The sequence below is a fragment of the Protopterus annectens genome, chromosome 6.part1 (genome assembly GCF_019279795.1).
Source record: "Protopterus annectens isolate FY-2018-M chromosome 6.part1, PAN1.0, whole genome shotgun sequence".
Classification (NCBI taxonomy): Eukaryota; Metazoa; Chordata; order Ceratodontiformes; family Protopteridae; genus Protopterus; species Protopterus annectens.
Window position 1 is genome coordinate 471524454 of NC_056738.1, and position 14287 is coordinate 471538740.

Below are 14287 nucleotides of genomic sequence, written 5' to 3' on the forward strand. Positions count from 1 at the left end.
CTATTTCTTGGTCTGATATTTTTCTACTACCTCTAATCTACATCTGTCTGCTTTTCTTTCTCTTTTTTATTGCTATGGGGAAAACTGAAAATATCACGAGAGTTTACATTTTTATTTGTGTATACATACCCATGTGGTCCCTGCAAGTATTTTATAATTCCGTACAAAATATTCTAAATTAAGTGACATTACTCTGATTAACTACCGGTTTCATTTTTTTTGCAGCCCTGCAAACAAGATACAGTTGTGTAAGGTACAATAACCACAACAGCTGAGCGGTCATTGTACAAGTTAAGTCATCAGGGATTACCCACCTTCTATTTCTCTTGATTCCAATAGAGTTTTCTGTGCTATCCCTTTCAGCCATGAGAAAATACAGTTGTGCAAGTTGAACTTACCATTACAATAGATGTTAGAATGATCACTGCTGCAGTAACCTTAGCTATATGGGTTATACCCTGTATAGGATATAACAGCGGCAAGCTTCCAAAGCTTCAGGGCACCTTCCATGCTTCCAAAGTGTCAAGCAGCTTGAGCTGAGTTGACTAAAATACAAGTCAGGGTGCAAAGCCCTTCAGAACTTTCCTGCCAGCAAAAAGTGAGGCTAAGCCCTGAAATCCAGGACTATGAATAACAAAAAATAAATGTCCACCCACACACTGGCATAAAAAACACACCAAAAAAACAAGTGAGATGGAGGGAGGGAGGGAGCGGCTATGGCAGAAGTGATCATTTGAACATCTAGTGTTATGGTAAGTTCAACTTATACAACTATATTATGTTCTTCATATTGATCACTGCTGCAGTAGTCTTAGCCGTATGGGTAGATTACCAAAGCTAACTATATTTGGAAGGCAAAAGGAGAAAAGTCCAGAAGCCTCTGGAAAATGGTCCTAGCAAAGCATGGTCTAGACCTAGATAAAGAATCCAGCTGACAGTACTTATTAAAAGTATGTACAGAGGACCAAGTAACAGCTTCTACAATAATTATAGAATTCAACCCTTTCCACAAAGCCATAAAAGAAACCAACGTCTCTTTACAGTGCGCAGTGACCCTGTCTGGAATAGATTTGTCATGTAAGTATAACAAAAGGTAATTAAGGCATTTGGAAATAGTCTGTTTTGACACAGGTTGTCCCTTCTTCTTACCTTCATAAGAAATGAACAACTGATCTGATAATCTGAAAGATTTAGTTCTCTCAAGACAGTACCTTAGCTGTGTGTGCACATCCAAGACATGGAGTATCCTTTTTCCCTCATTTTTAAGCTTAGGAAAGAAAAATGGAGGAATGGATAGTTTGACTTAACATAAACTCAGATACCACTTACAGGCATAAAAGAAGTATTAGTTCTCAAAGAAACCATGTTCTTGTGGAAAATGAGGTAGGGTTGTCTCACCATAAGAGCGTGGAACTTGGATACCTTTCTTGCACATAGGTCAGAGCGATCAATAAAAATGTTTTCCATGTTAAGAACCTCAAGTCAGTCAAGTTAGCTCATTCAAATGGAGCAAGTGTTAGTTTCTCCAATAAAAAAATAAGATCGCAAAGAAGGGTCACCAATTTACTTGGAGGCCTCTTATACAAAAACCCCTTTCAAAAACATTTTGACATGCAACTGCCCTGACAGAGAAGGATCCATGGACAAACAAGCTGAAATGGTTGATAAATGAACCTTGACAGAGAAATAAGAAAGGCCATAGGACAGTAACTCAAATAAATATTGTAAAACCAGAGAACAATTACCCCTGAATTGTTTCTGGTTATGCTTCTGGCACCAACTAGAAAACCTTTTCCATTTGCTAATATATGATTCTCTAGTAGCAGACTTTCTTGCCTTCATTGGTACCTGTTGCACGTCCTCAGAAAACAGATGTCTAAAAGGAATTAAGACCCTATCATCCAGGAAGTCAACTAAAGATGATTGATGCTGGGGTGTATCAAGCACACCTGTTTCTTGTGAGAGTACAGCCACCCTGTGAGGAAGCTTGTGGTAACTGCCCCTGGCCATTTCCAAAAGAAGGGAGACAAATGGCTGCCTGGGTCAGAAGGTCGTCACCACAATGATTTTGGGGGATTCCTTCTTAATCTTCAGAAGTATCCTGGATATTACTGGAAAGGGTGGAAAGGCATACAGGAACATTCCTGTCCAAAGAAAAGAAAAGGCATCTGTCTTCCAGGCCTTCTTGCATGGAGCCCTGGAACAGAATTTTGCGGGCTGATTCTCCCCACAGATGTATCAAATTTTGGAAGACCCCACCTCAATCAAGTTTCCATTCGTGAGAGCCTACCCTGGTCCTGCTCAGTTTGTCTGCCACACAATTTTGTTCTGATGGAATGTAGGATGCCTACATACATACATCGCACACATAGGATGTCTATGTAGGATGTGGGCAGCTGTGGTGGTGCAGTGGTTAGTGTTGTCACCTCACAGCAAGCGGTTCTCTGGTTCGATTCTTGGCTGAGGTACCTTCTGTGTGGTTTGCATGTCCTCCCTGCTGTCGCATGGGCTTCCTCTAGGTTCTCCGGTTTCCTCCCACGTTCCAAAGACATGCAGTAGGTGGATTGGACACTCCAAATTGGCCGTAGGTGCGAGTGTGTGTGCAAGTGAGTGGTACGGAAGAACTACTGCATCAGGGCTAGCCACCCGGTGGTGTAAACACTGGCTTGAGATGACTGTCACTGTTGAAGTGACAGCCCGACCCCATGTGGAAGATGAATAGATGGAATGAGGACACCTGTAGACTAAGACTGTGCTGTGAAGCTACACCCCAAGCTAACACGGCTAGTCTGCAAAGGGAGTACAACCTGGTTCCCCCTTGCTTGTTGATGTACCACATCACTGTGGTATTGTCTGTAACTAGTTACAGAGCCATGGGGACCAAAGAAGGTTTGCAGAATTGAGAGCCTTAATCAGGGTAGGCATGTCCATGATATTTATGTGCCTGTGTCTGTCGTTGGTGTCCCAAAACCCCTGAAATTTTATCTCCTGAAACTGCTCCCCAAGCAAAGTCTGTGGTGACTGACTGCTTTGGAGCAGGAAGGGAGAAGGGGAGACCTTGATTTAAGGATACCTGTTGTCTCCACCAAGTGATTTCTCTTCTGCCATCCCCAGGACTGGGATCTGGAAAGATAAAAAGAGTGCTGATTCTGGGACCAATGAGATTTCAGATAATCGTACCTTTCTTATGTAGAGTCTTGCCAGGAAATTATAGATGCATGAGACTCAACATCTGGGAGGCATTCCCTCACAGTGACTAGATCTAAACAAAGATCTATTTTTTTCCTGTGGAAGAAATGCTCTTCGAGTTGAGGTGTCTAGTTGACATTCCAGGAACACGATCCTGTGTGAGGTTCTCAAGAAAGACTTTTGAATGCTCTCTTGGAATCACAGCTTGTGCAAAAGATCTCTCACCTAACAGAATAATTCCTGACATTTTGAAAGACTCTGCAAAGATAAGCAAGTCGTCTAAATATGTAAAAATGTGAATACCCTGAGCTAGACACTTTGTAAACACTCTTGGTGCAGTGGACAGTCCAAAGTATAAGGCAGTGAAGTGATAATATGATCCAGACACACAAACTCTGAAGAAACACCTCCAGTCTGGATGAACAGGAATGTGATGAAAAGCATCTTTTAAGTCTAGTGTTACTAAGAAACTTGAATGAGAAAAAAAGAGCCACAGGTTGTGAAGTTACATCATTTTGAAATTGGGCACTATCACAAACACGTTTAGGAATGAAAGATCCAGAACTGGTCTCCAAGCGTTTTCTTTCTTTGGGACTAGGAACATCCTTGAATTAAACCCCTTCCCCACCTCGGAAGGAGGAACTGGTTCTATCACTCCTTGGGACACCATGTAATGAAGAACAGACAGAAGCAAAGCAGTCTGATCTGAAGGATGAGGAATGACACCCTGGAAAGGAGGAATTTCCTCCCACTGACATCTGTGACCCTGATGAATGATTTTCAGAACCCATTTGTCTGAAACAATCTGTTGCTCAACAGAAAAATGGAGATTCAGACTTTCTGGAAGAGAATGAGGACCAGGGTGGGAGGGGGTTACATGGTCTCTTTAATAGCCATTCAGACCTGTTGGACTATCCTTGGTTTTGGGAGGTTTGAGACTTCTTTTTGAAACCTCCTTGCCATATCTTCATAAACGTCTGTTTACTTGAATTCTGCTGAGAATGTTTATTCCATTTTTTTTGCCAATATTGGATAAGAAGAAAGAAAATCCCTTGGGCAATCTGGAAAAGGAGGGTTGAAAAATCTTAAGAGATTCCACTGGATCAGCTTGCCCCTTTCATCACGCTTTTTAATCACCACTGCAGCACAGGGGCCAAACACTAAATCTCTATCCAAGGCAGAATTTAAAATGTCATTTTTATCATCACCTGGAAAGTTCTGAGAATGCAGCCAAGCAAACTTCCTTAAAACCGTAACAGTAGCCATAGCCCTGGAAGAAGTATGAACAGAGTCATACACATACTGTAAACAATGAGTAGTGACCCGTGCAATACAAGAAACTCAATTATCTAAAGCAGATTTTTCTTCACAAGAAAAAACTGTAGATAAAACATTCCCCATGCTTTCACAATATGTCAGAATAAACATAAACTTATGAGCCTGGCAATTTAAAATTCTGAAATTCAAAGTTGCAGAACTACTTTTCCCATACCTAAATATTTTTTCCATCTTTATTAGAAAGAGTAGGACTGTAAATAATTAAGTGCTTAGCAGCAGAGGAGCCAACTGAGGCTACAGCTGCTATGTCATGTTTGGGAATAGTGCATAAAAATTTAAAAGACTTGGGAACTTTTTACATCGTATCTGCCTTTTCAGGGGCAGCTACCTGACTATCAGGAAAATTGCAGGCATTAAGACAAACATCCTCTAAAGTAGACAGGTCAGTAGGAATGGGTGCAGGTTCTGGAAAATCCTTCTGTAACAACTCATAGTATTTTTTGAGTGACTGAGAAACCTCAGTGTCCTTCCACTGAAAACACTGGGACATTCTAGCAATAGTCTCAGAGAAAGAGACCCCCCCCACAAGGAGGAATAGAAAGAGAGCTCTCCTTTGAATCTGAATCAGAAAAGTGAAGACAAAACCCTGAATCCGTTCCTGCATCTTCCTGTTCAGATTCAAAATCTTAAGCCTCTTCAGGAAAGGAGGCATCCCTCTTTCTAACCAGAAACTACTCTACAAGAAGGATCAATAGCCTAAATCAAACCCTGCGCCAGTCCCAGTAAACTACTCATATACAAATAAATTTGAGGAGAAGTAGATACATGCTTGGTTTTCTGTTTCTTTTTGACAGGAAAATGGGGTCAGCTGTGTTACTAATGGCGACCGCTGCTTCCCCAGCGATGGGCACGGCATTCTGGCACAAAAGGGAAACCTTCTCTTTTCCCTCTCCCAAGACTGACAAGAGTAGTTCTCCCTTGCCCACTGAGAGGAACCCCAACAGCCGAAAAGGACGTGGCTAACCCCAGGTCCATAGTAGCTGTAGGTGCTATACTAGAGGGATTCAGGGTAAAAGATAAATGTTCTGAGGTACAACAAATGGCCACTACAGTGTCACCCACATGCAGCTGAGGCAAATTGCTAGCCTGCTGTGGTGGTCAAGGCAGTTTGCTTCACTTTTTCTTTTTGTGGCTGGAAAAAGGACTAACTGTGGGAGTGACCATCATGCAAGCCGAAAACGATGCCTCTGTCCTGGGGGAAAACAAATAACAATGCCAGTAAAACTACTTTTTTTTGACACACACAAAAAAAAAACAGTAAAATGCACTTTCAAACATTATGGCAGCCTCACAAGCTTAAAATAAACACACTTTATCCACAGAGAACAGTCTCTCGCTTAGATAACACAACTTCTAAATTGAAAGAAACAACTAGTGCTCCTCTTAAAAGTACATTACAGTCTCAACATAATCTGTTAAAACACAACAATCCTAGCTTTAAAATCCAAAGACATGCGTCTGGAGCATTTCTCCCCAGTTCTCCACTGAAAATGGGTTCGGTCTCAGTCGGACTTTCCCGGTAAACAAATGATAAATAAAATAAAAATAAATAAACTTTCCTGAAGAGGAAAGTAATAAAATATCAGCACAAAATAAGAAAATGGAAGTTTTTTCCCTCATGGGGCCCTTATCTGCCCAGCTAAGGAAAGCACAAGTTGACTATCAATCCTCAAAAGCCACAGAGGAGCATAGTCTTCAGCATCAGTAAAGCTTTGAAGGGCTTCATGCCCAAACATTTCTTTTAGTCAGTTCAGCTTGAGCTGCTTGACAGTTTGGGAGTGTGGAAGGTGCCCTGAAGCTTTGGAAGTGTTCCAGCTGTTACATCCTTGGCAGGATATAGCCCATATAGCTAAGGTTACTGCCTGCAGCAGTTGTTATTATGCAGAACATCAAACACTGATCCCATACTTCAGAAGGTACTCACTGTAGTAGAATGGATCTCCTGTATAAAATCATTGCTGGCCCATCTTATCTTAGGTTTCTCAAATTTGAAGTCCCAAAAAAGGAAGTGTGCTTCTGGTAGGCTCACACATTGCTAAAGTCAAATGAGCAGTTGTGGGATGTAACCAAGCAGTCATATGAAAAAATTGCTTTGCACAGAAAAAAACGAACTTCACAAAATATAACTAGTACAAACCCTGTGCAAGAAAAAAAAAGAGAGTAACTACTGATACAGTTACTGTACCTCAAAGACGGACTCATAAGTACCTTACACAACTGTACTACCCTCTTCTTGGAAGGTCTGCTATAAAATACAGATAGAGAACCTAGCAGTACTTAATTTCCCCCTGAAATGGTAAAGAGATACAGGATCACTTGTTAGCACAGCCATGTGAAACCATGTCTTATCCCATGATTGTCCTTTTTTCCCTATATGTTTTCACTCCTCGATTGCCAATAAGCCATTGTTTTATCTGAACTATCCATTTATTTCAGTTTATGGGAATCACAGAAGTGAAAGGATAATATTAGCTTTCATTTAGGACTTGAGTGACTCAAGGACCTACATCATACAATGATGGTGTTACTCACTGGACAGACAGGATAAAATCTTAAAAGGAAGACTCAAAACCTTTCAACAAACCGCCGATCATGGTGATTAAGGCACACAAATACAGACATACGAATACAGAAAAAGACCTCTGTTTAGGCACTGTTAAAATCATAGAAAAGAAAGAATATTATTTGCTCTCATCTGGGACTCGAACCCAAGACTTTCAATACAATGTGCTGGTGTCACTGACATTGGTGACAGCACAGATGCAGTGCAGCTGTCATCTAGGCAACCATTAGAGGTTGTCTGCTTAAACCCTAGTACCAGTTGCACATGCTGACAAGGTCCCAAGGGTGGGGATGCAATGGGGAAATGAAACGGCTTGTCACCACCACCTTCTGAAAGTGAAACTACACTCAAAACACCCCCTGTCAAATGCAGACGGCCCCTCCTGTCCATCTCCAGTCTCCACAGGGGATTTGTGAGTCAGGTATCGACAATGGGAAGGCATACAGGTTCTCTCTCACTATTATTATTCTACCTCACCAGCCAGCTTCTCATTTACCTGGGTTTATAATCAAATTCCGGTCATGTAGGTCATACTCAGGGCTTCACCCCCCGCCCCTCATGTCAGACAGCTGGCTAAACTGTGCTTCCAAACTACAATGCCTTGTGAAAATATGGAGTCCAAGACGCAACTTGTGAAATGTCCTGTGCATGTACGCTGCTGATGTTGCTGTTGCCCTACAGAAATGAGCTAAACAATACCTGCGAAGGTTGCAAGTATCAGTCGTACCAAGAGGCAACTGAATATCCAGCTAGATAAAACTTGGCTATCGGTTCATAAGTACTACGCTAGCTGTCCTTGGCCATTTTAAGGCTAGCCAATTTTCCTTCTGGTGCTAGAATTAACCTACTGTATCTCATTTGGTGTTAGGACTGGCCTGACATATCCCATGGTTAATAATTATATTTTATCCCAAGTGAGAATAGCCAAGAGCATACCATAGACAATATAAAGAGACCCATGCATCTGATACAGCATTTAAGAGCTGCCTCTGTCCATTACTAGTACAGGGGGCAGTCCTGGGGTAAATTTTCTGTTTCCCATTCAAAGATCCAAGTTGTGCTTGAATATGGACAGGGATGAGTTTTGTTTTATACCTGCACCTTCAAAACATTCTGTTGATGTTGGAGAAGAGGTTTATATCCCTAGACCGAGTATTTCTGATGCCATTTGACTAGCTGATGTGCGGTAACTCCATCAGTACTGGATTAGAGGATGCCTCGTATGCCAGACATAAGTCATCTTTTAGTAGTCTGCACGATACAGAGTACAGTGACAGGGCTTTGAGTCAATCCATGCAGGACATATTGTGTAGGGCTTATATTCTAAGGCATCTCTGTGGGCGCTCCAGTTGGTGTATGTGTCTGGACAGACCGTTTAGTTAAAATGCAGCCCTTCTTTCTATTTATGGGGAAAAAAAAGGTTAATCTATTTACTTGAAGGAGTTCTTTTTTCTGAAATAATGTCTTAAGCTACTTATCAATGTCCAACATAAATAACAGATGTTCTTCATTTATCAGCTTGGACAAAAAATAGAAATTATATGCTCACCATGAAACTAGATTTGTAAGACGATCTATCTATCTATCACTGACATCCACTATGATACAATATTAGGACCACTAGGATTTTTCCAGGCTACCCTTTACCCTATATCATTTATGCCCCTCTCTCTTGTTCTGGTGGCAGTGCAAAAACTGATGAGATAAAGAAAGAAACAGAAGAGAAAAGAAGGTGCAGGATGTTAAAATATAAGGTGAGGGCTGGAGAAAGAGAACACTATCAAGGCAGACTTTCTTCTTCCACATCTCTCATTATATTTACTAAGAAGATGTTGCTCAGTGTGTCACAAACCTCCTGGGTAGACAGTCTCAAGGGAGATTGCCTCTGACAACAGCATTACCAAAAAAACTTGACAGGGGAAGTGTTATCCATCTTATACCTCACAAAGGTGTTCAGAGAAGATAAAGTTCCATTACAGGTATCATGTAACATAGTGTTAAGGAAAAAGACAGCAGATGTAGCCATAGCCGTAGAAAACTGAGCTTTAGCAAGTAAAGGCAGAGCTCTGCCATGCTTCTCATGACAAAAGACAATGTAAATGGCTAGGCATCAGGGAAGTTTGACCTTAGTACAAAATAAATCTTAACATGCTCTGTTCAATAATGCCAGCAGAGGGAACCATTTCTGATAATTTTTATTTGTCTCTTTCTAAACAGAGATTGTGCTATCTACTACTAACAGAAGATTTGCAGACATTTCTAGATAATTGTGAGAAACACATTCACAAAACTATAGCCAAGCATCCATTGTGAACTACCACAACTTAACTAGTCGACAAATCACATTGCGTTCTCTGCATTTTGAGTCAGCCTAGATTAATAAAGGGGGAGCACTGAAGATTTTCAAAATCAATGCATGAAAAAAGAAAATGCTTGATATTTTAGAAAATTCCAGTGAATATACTGAGATAAATATAACCATATACTTCCAATGAAGTGAGCAACCAAATATCAGGAACAAAATAATAATAAACAAATTGGTCACTAAATACCTTCTTGAAACCTCTGCTTCATAAAATAATTAAAAAAATAACTAGCTTCTTGTCAGCATGTGCCTTCCCATGATTGTAAATTTACTAAACTTCAACATCCACTTAAATAATTCAGGAAAACATACAAGTCAATTGAAAAACAGACTTAATTATACAGTTAAATACTTCTTCACCAATTCACTTCTAAGATTCGTAAGAAACAGGGTCTTAAATTTAAAAACATTCCATGTTTTTTAAGCAGCAAAATATCAGCTACATTATAATACAAATATGCATTTTCAACTATATACCTAACAAAAAAATATCAACAAAGCAGAATCTGATGCATGGCTTTCTTCAAACTGAACAGCTTTTGGATTTTCCTGGGAATGATTACTAATGTCCCTCATATGTTCTAAAATGCCCTATACAATACAGCCAACAAGGGCATTTCAAACAGGACCACAGCCTTGCAATAACAAGCCAAACATCCAACAGGCTTAAACCTATGCCCGTTTAAAATAAGACAATGACTGTAATATATTTACACACACAATAGCCTTTGCAGGATTAAAAATCCTAAAACCAACTTGTGTCTGAACTATTCTATTCGTGATTTTGGGAGAATTCCTATATGAAAATTTCAAATTACAAAAAAATTAACAACTATCATCAGTCTGTATCATATAGCAATATAGATGTTTTAAATTTTGCCAACTCCTACAAATGGGATATAAGATGTTACAAAATACATTTTCTGGAAATCCACAAAAGTGTGACCTTCAGCCTTAAATATGAAAACTGCCTTTCGCCCACCTTCTCAAAAGATATTTTTTAAAGTCCCTTCATTATAATCTGGATCTATACACAATATACTGCATTAACTTTAAAAAAAAAAAAATTAATTCAGTGAACCTTGTGATGGCACACGTTGCCAAGGCACTAGTTCTTTTAAAAATATTATACTGACATGACATGGTTGGAACTACAAAGAACTTTTACACTTACTGACTCTTACGTTGAGGGGTGGCTTGTTGAAGGTTTAACTGATGCTCATTAGTTAGCAGAGCTTTTGGTCTTTCTTAAATTCATAAAGGCCTGACAGATCCACCTGGGAGACACCCTGTAGCCAACAGTGTTTTGAAAACTGAAACAGAGGCTATTTACATACAGAAACATATTAACAATATAGTGCAACACAGTCAAGGACGTATTGGGAAGTCAATGGATTTCACCAATAAAATTAAGGATTTAGTGATTAATGACAGTGATCTTCTGTTTATGCGGACATCAAAGCATTTTATTCTGTGTTTATGTGATAGAACAATTTCTGGATTCCACGTTTTTTCTTTGTCAAATAAGGCAAAACGCTGAAATTCCAGATATTATTTTATCTTATAATTTGGTGCAATTTAATATGAAATTTTACAAACCACTGGCACAGCAAATGGGGTGGCAATGACTCCTAGTTGCACTAATTTACTTATGACTTACTGTGAAATAGGCAACAGTTACAAGTCAGATCATCTTAAGGACATTACTGTATTTGTACGCTTTACTGATGAATGACTGACATTTCAGAATTTATTTACAATGTGCCAGTATGAAGTATCACTTTTTTTTATTTATTAATCCACACATTTTGGTGTAACATTAATTCTATTACTCTTTTACATTTATGTTTATACAATCAGGATGAGCAAACTAAGATTAAGATTTTTAAGAAATCTGTTCTTAATAATACTTATCTAAATTACAAAAGAATACATCCACTGTGGATTAAAGGAAATACTGTGCAAAGGTAGGCAGTATCTGTTAGCAGGCTGAAAATGATGAACCCTCTATTTTGCACATACAACAATAAAATGTTAAAAGACATTTCCAGAACAGATGTAAAATACTAAATAACAAGCAAATGCAAGTTAAAGTTAGAGACATTTTAATGTGGGCATTGTAAATTCTGCAAGTACATTAATCATGTTAAAGACTCTCTGTATACAGATGGTAGATGACAGTGGCAATCGGGATCTTTAAATGCAGCCCACAAGATGTGATTTATACTGCATGCTGTGAATTCTGTAAAGCTTTTTTTTTGCATATACAGGAAGGACGATCCACAAACTTCATCAAAAATTTATGAGCAAATGCATGACACGCTTCCCAAAATACCAATGATGCTTTGTTTAGATAGGCATGGGTTTGCATTAATTACAAAAGTTTCAAGTTTTCAATTACTGATTTTATGTAAATAAATGCATGAATGTACGAGATTTACATGGCTGAAAGGAATACTGCTGGCAATTAAAACTAAATACTTGCAGTAATCCATACAGTAATGAAAAAGAGAATTTTAAAATGTCTTTAATGTCTTATAAATTAAGGCAATAATCACTATTGATTATGTCATTGTGTCATCTGATATTGTAGACTACACATAGAGTTTGGCATTTGTTGTTCTAAACACAGTCTGAAAAAGTCTAATATGGACACAAGTGCTTTCTGTGTAATGAACAGATGTTTGACTTTGGTAGTACAACTTAATATTTTTATTTTATTTTTTATTATTATTATTATTATTACATACAATGACACCACAGTCAAACTGCAGCAATGTTTGAAAATGCAAGAACTGTGCTTTTACAAATAGATTTGTTTGTTTTAGCAGTCAGCTTCATCAGCAGTTAAATGTAAGTAGTAAAAAATGGTATACTATCATTTTATTGAAGTGCACTTGGTCGGATTGACTTTGTGGTCTAAAACTCGAATGTTGAAAATGTCGAACTTTGATATTTCTAAAGTACAAATCTCGCCCCTAGCTTGACCTGTGTTAATGCTTTTTCCTAGGTCGAATTCAGTATGTATTTCAACTATTTCGGAATTCGGCAACATGACTTTTCACAGACATAGGTCGATGATACGATCATTCAACTGAGTGCACTTCAGTAAAATTATAGTAAACCAGATAAAACACTTAGGGTAGCATCTGAGATTGTTAGATAATATTAGAGCTGCACATCACCATTTGGCTGTAATATTATCTACCACTCATAGAACCTAAACTAAAACTATGACTCTCAAGAGGAACTAAACAATCTGGAGCAAAAGTGGAATTCTTATTCAGAGGAATTGTTAATTTAAAAGCAAACTTCCGTTTTTTTTTTTTTGCTAATACACCTGCACTACAAAAACTGTTAGCTAGTAAACTGAAAGTTGACAGGGAAATAAACAAACTGAGAAATAAATAAACATGAGAAGTAGTAAAGGACCCCGAACAGATTAATCAGATTACTACTCAGAAATATATAGGGCACTGAAAGTAACTAAGGAATGGGGGAATATGTTGAAAACGTTCATCCAAGAAGTGTATATCCTAAGAACAGCAGAAGAAATGAGGCAATGTTGCTAAAACCTGTGACCGAGGATGAAGTAAGAGAGACAATGAAAACTCATGCAGCTGGAAAGTCACTGGGTTGTGATGGGCTACCCACAGAAATGTGGAGAAAAACAAAGGAACTGATACCAATATGGGTTAAAATGTTCACCAAAGTAATAACCCGGAAGGGTATACCAGAATCTCGGAGAGGAAATTTAATCTGTTATGCCAATATAAGGAAAATAATTACTAAACCCAGACTCCTATCACCCATAGTAGTGATGAACCATGACTATAAAATTTTTGCTGATATATTAGCAAGTAGACTAGCAAAGATACTCTAATTTATAATTAATGAAAACCAATATGGGTTTGAAAAGGGGAAGTAAATATTTGATGACACATTAACATTAATACAAAAAAGCAGCAGAAAAAGAGGGGACACCATTAATGTTAATGAACCTTGATGCAGAGAAGGCAATTAACAGGGTTCACTGGGAGATACTTTTGGACGAACATGAGAAAAACTGGGTTTCCAGAAAAATTCGCTTTTTTACTTGAAGAAATTTACTCAAACACTGAAACAAAAATTAAGGTTAATGGGAGAGCTTCCCCACAGTTTGGGAAAGAAAGGGCACTAGGCTGGGGTGCCCACTTTTGCCACATTTACCAGACATTTATTTATAGCCATTAGCACAAAAGGTGAGACAATCCAAAATACAGGGATGGGGAAGTATAGGGGAAGGGCACAAGGCCGTTTTGTTTCTGGATGATGTGATTCTCTATTTGACTAACCTGGAAAGGGACATCCCCTCCTATACAGTATGTTAAGACAATTTATCCAAACAGCAGGATACAAAAATCAATGAAGATAAAACTACAGCAGTATGTGTGAGCTTTACACCAATGTATTGACTAGTATAAAATGATACAGCCTATGGGAGAGCAATAAGCTAAAATATTCAGGAATATGAGTTAATACGAACGTGGGAAGCTCCAAAAGAAATGGAAATGAAAATAAGGACCATAAGATGCAAGCACTGAAAATGCTCGCTGTACCCCTAATTAAATACATGGGACAGTCCTTTTTTATCAACTGCAGAGAAGTGCCTGGAATCAACTAAAGACGGAAATGATTAAAGTTAGTTGGGAAAAGAAAAAAATCAAGAGTAGAACGAGACAGTTAATGAAAACAAGACAATGCTTGAAGATAACTGATTTCTACTTACGGTAGAAGTAGAATCTTTATATACTTCTATACCTCAAGATTTGGGGTTAGAGTTTGTTACCAGT

General features: G+C 38.6%; 1 protein-coding gene across 2 annotated transcripts in view; it reads right to left on the reverse strand.

Moving 5' to 3' along the window:
- SLC19A1 (solute carrier family 19 member 1) overlaps positions 1–14287 on the reverse strand; it is a 723538-nt gene that overhangs the window by 704529 nt on the left and 4722 nt on the right. The gene's annotated exons all lie outside the window — the stretch shown is intronic.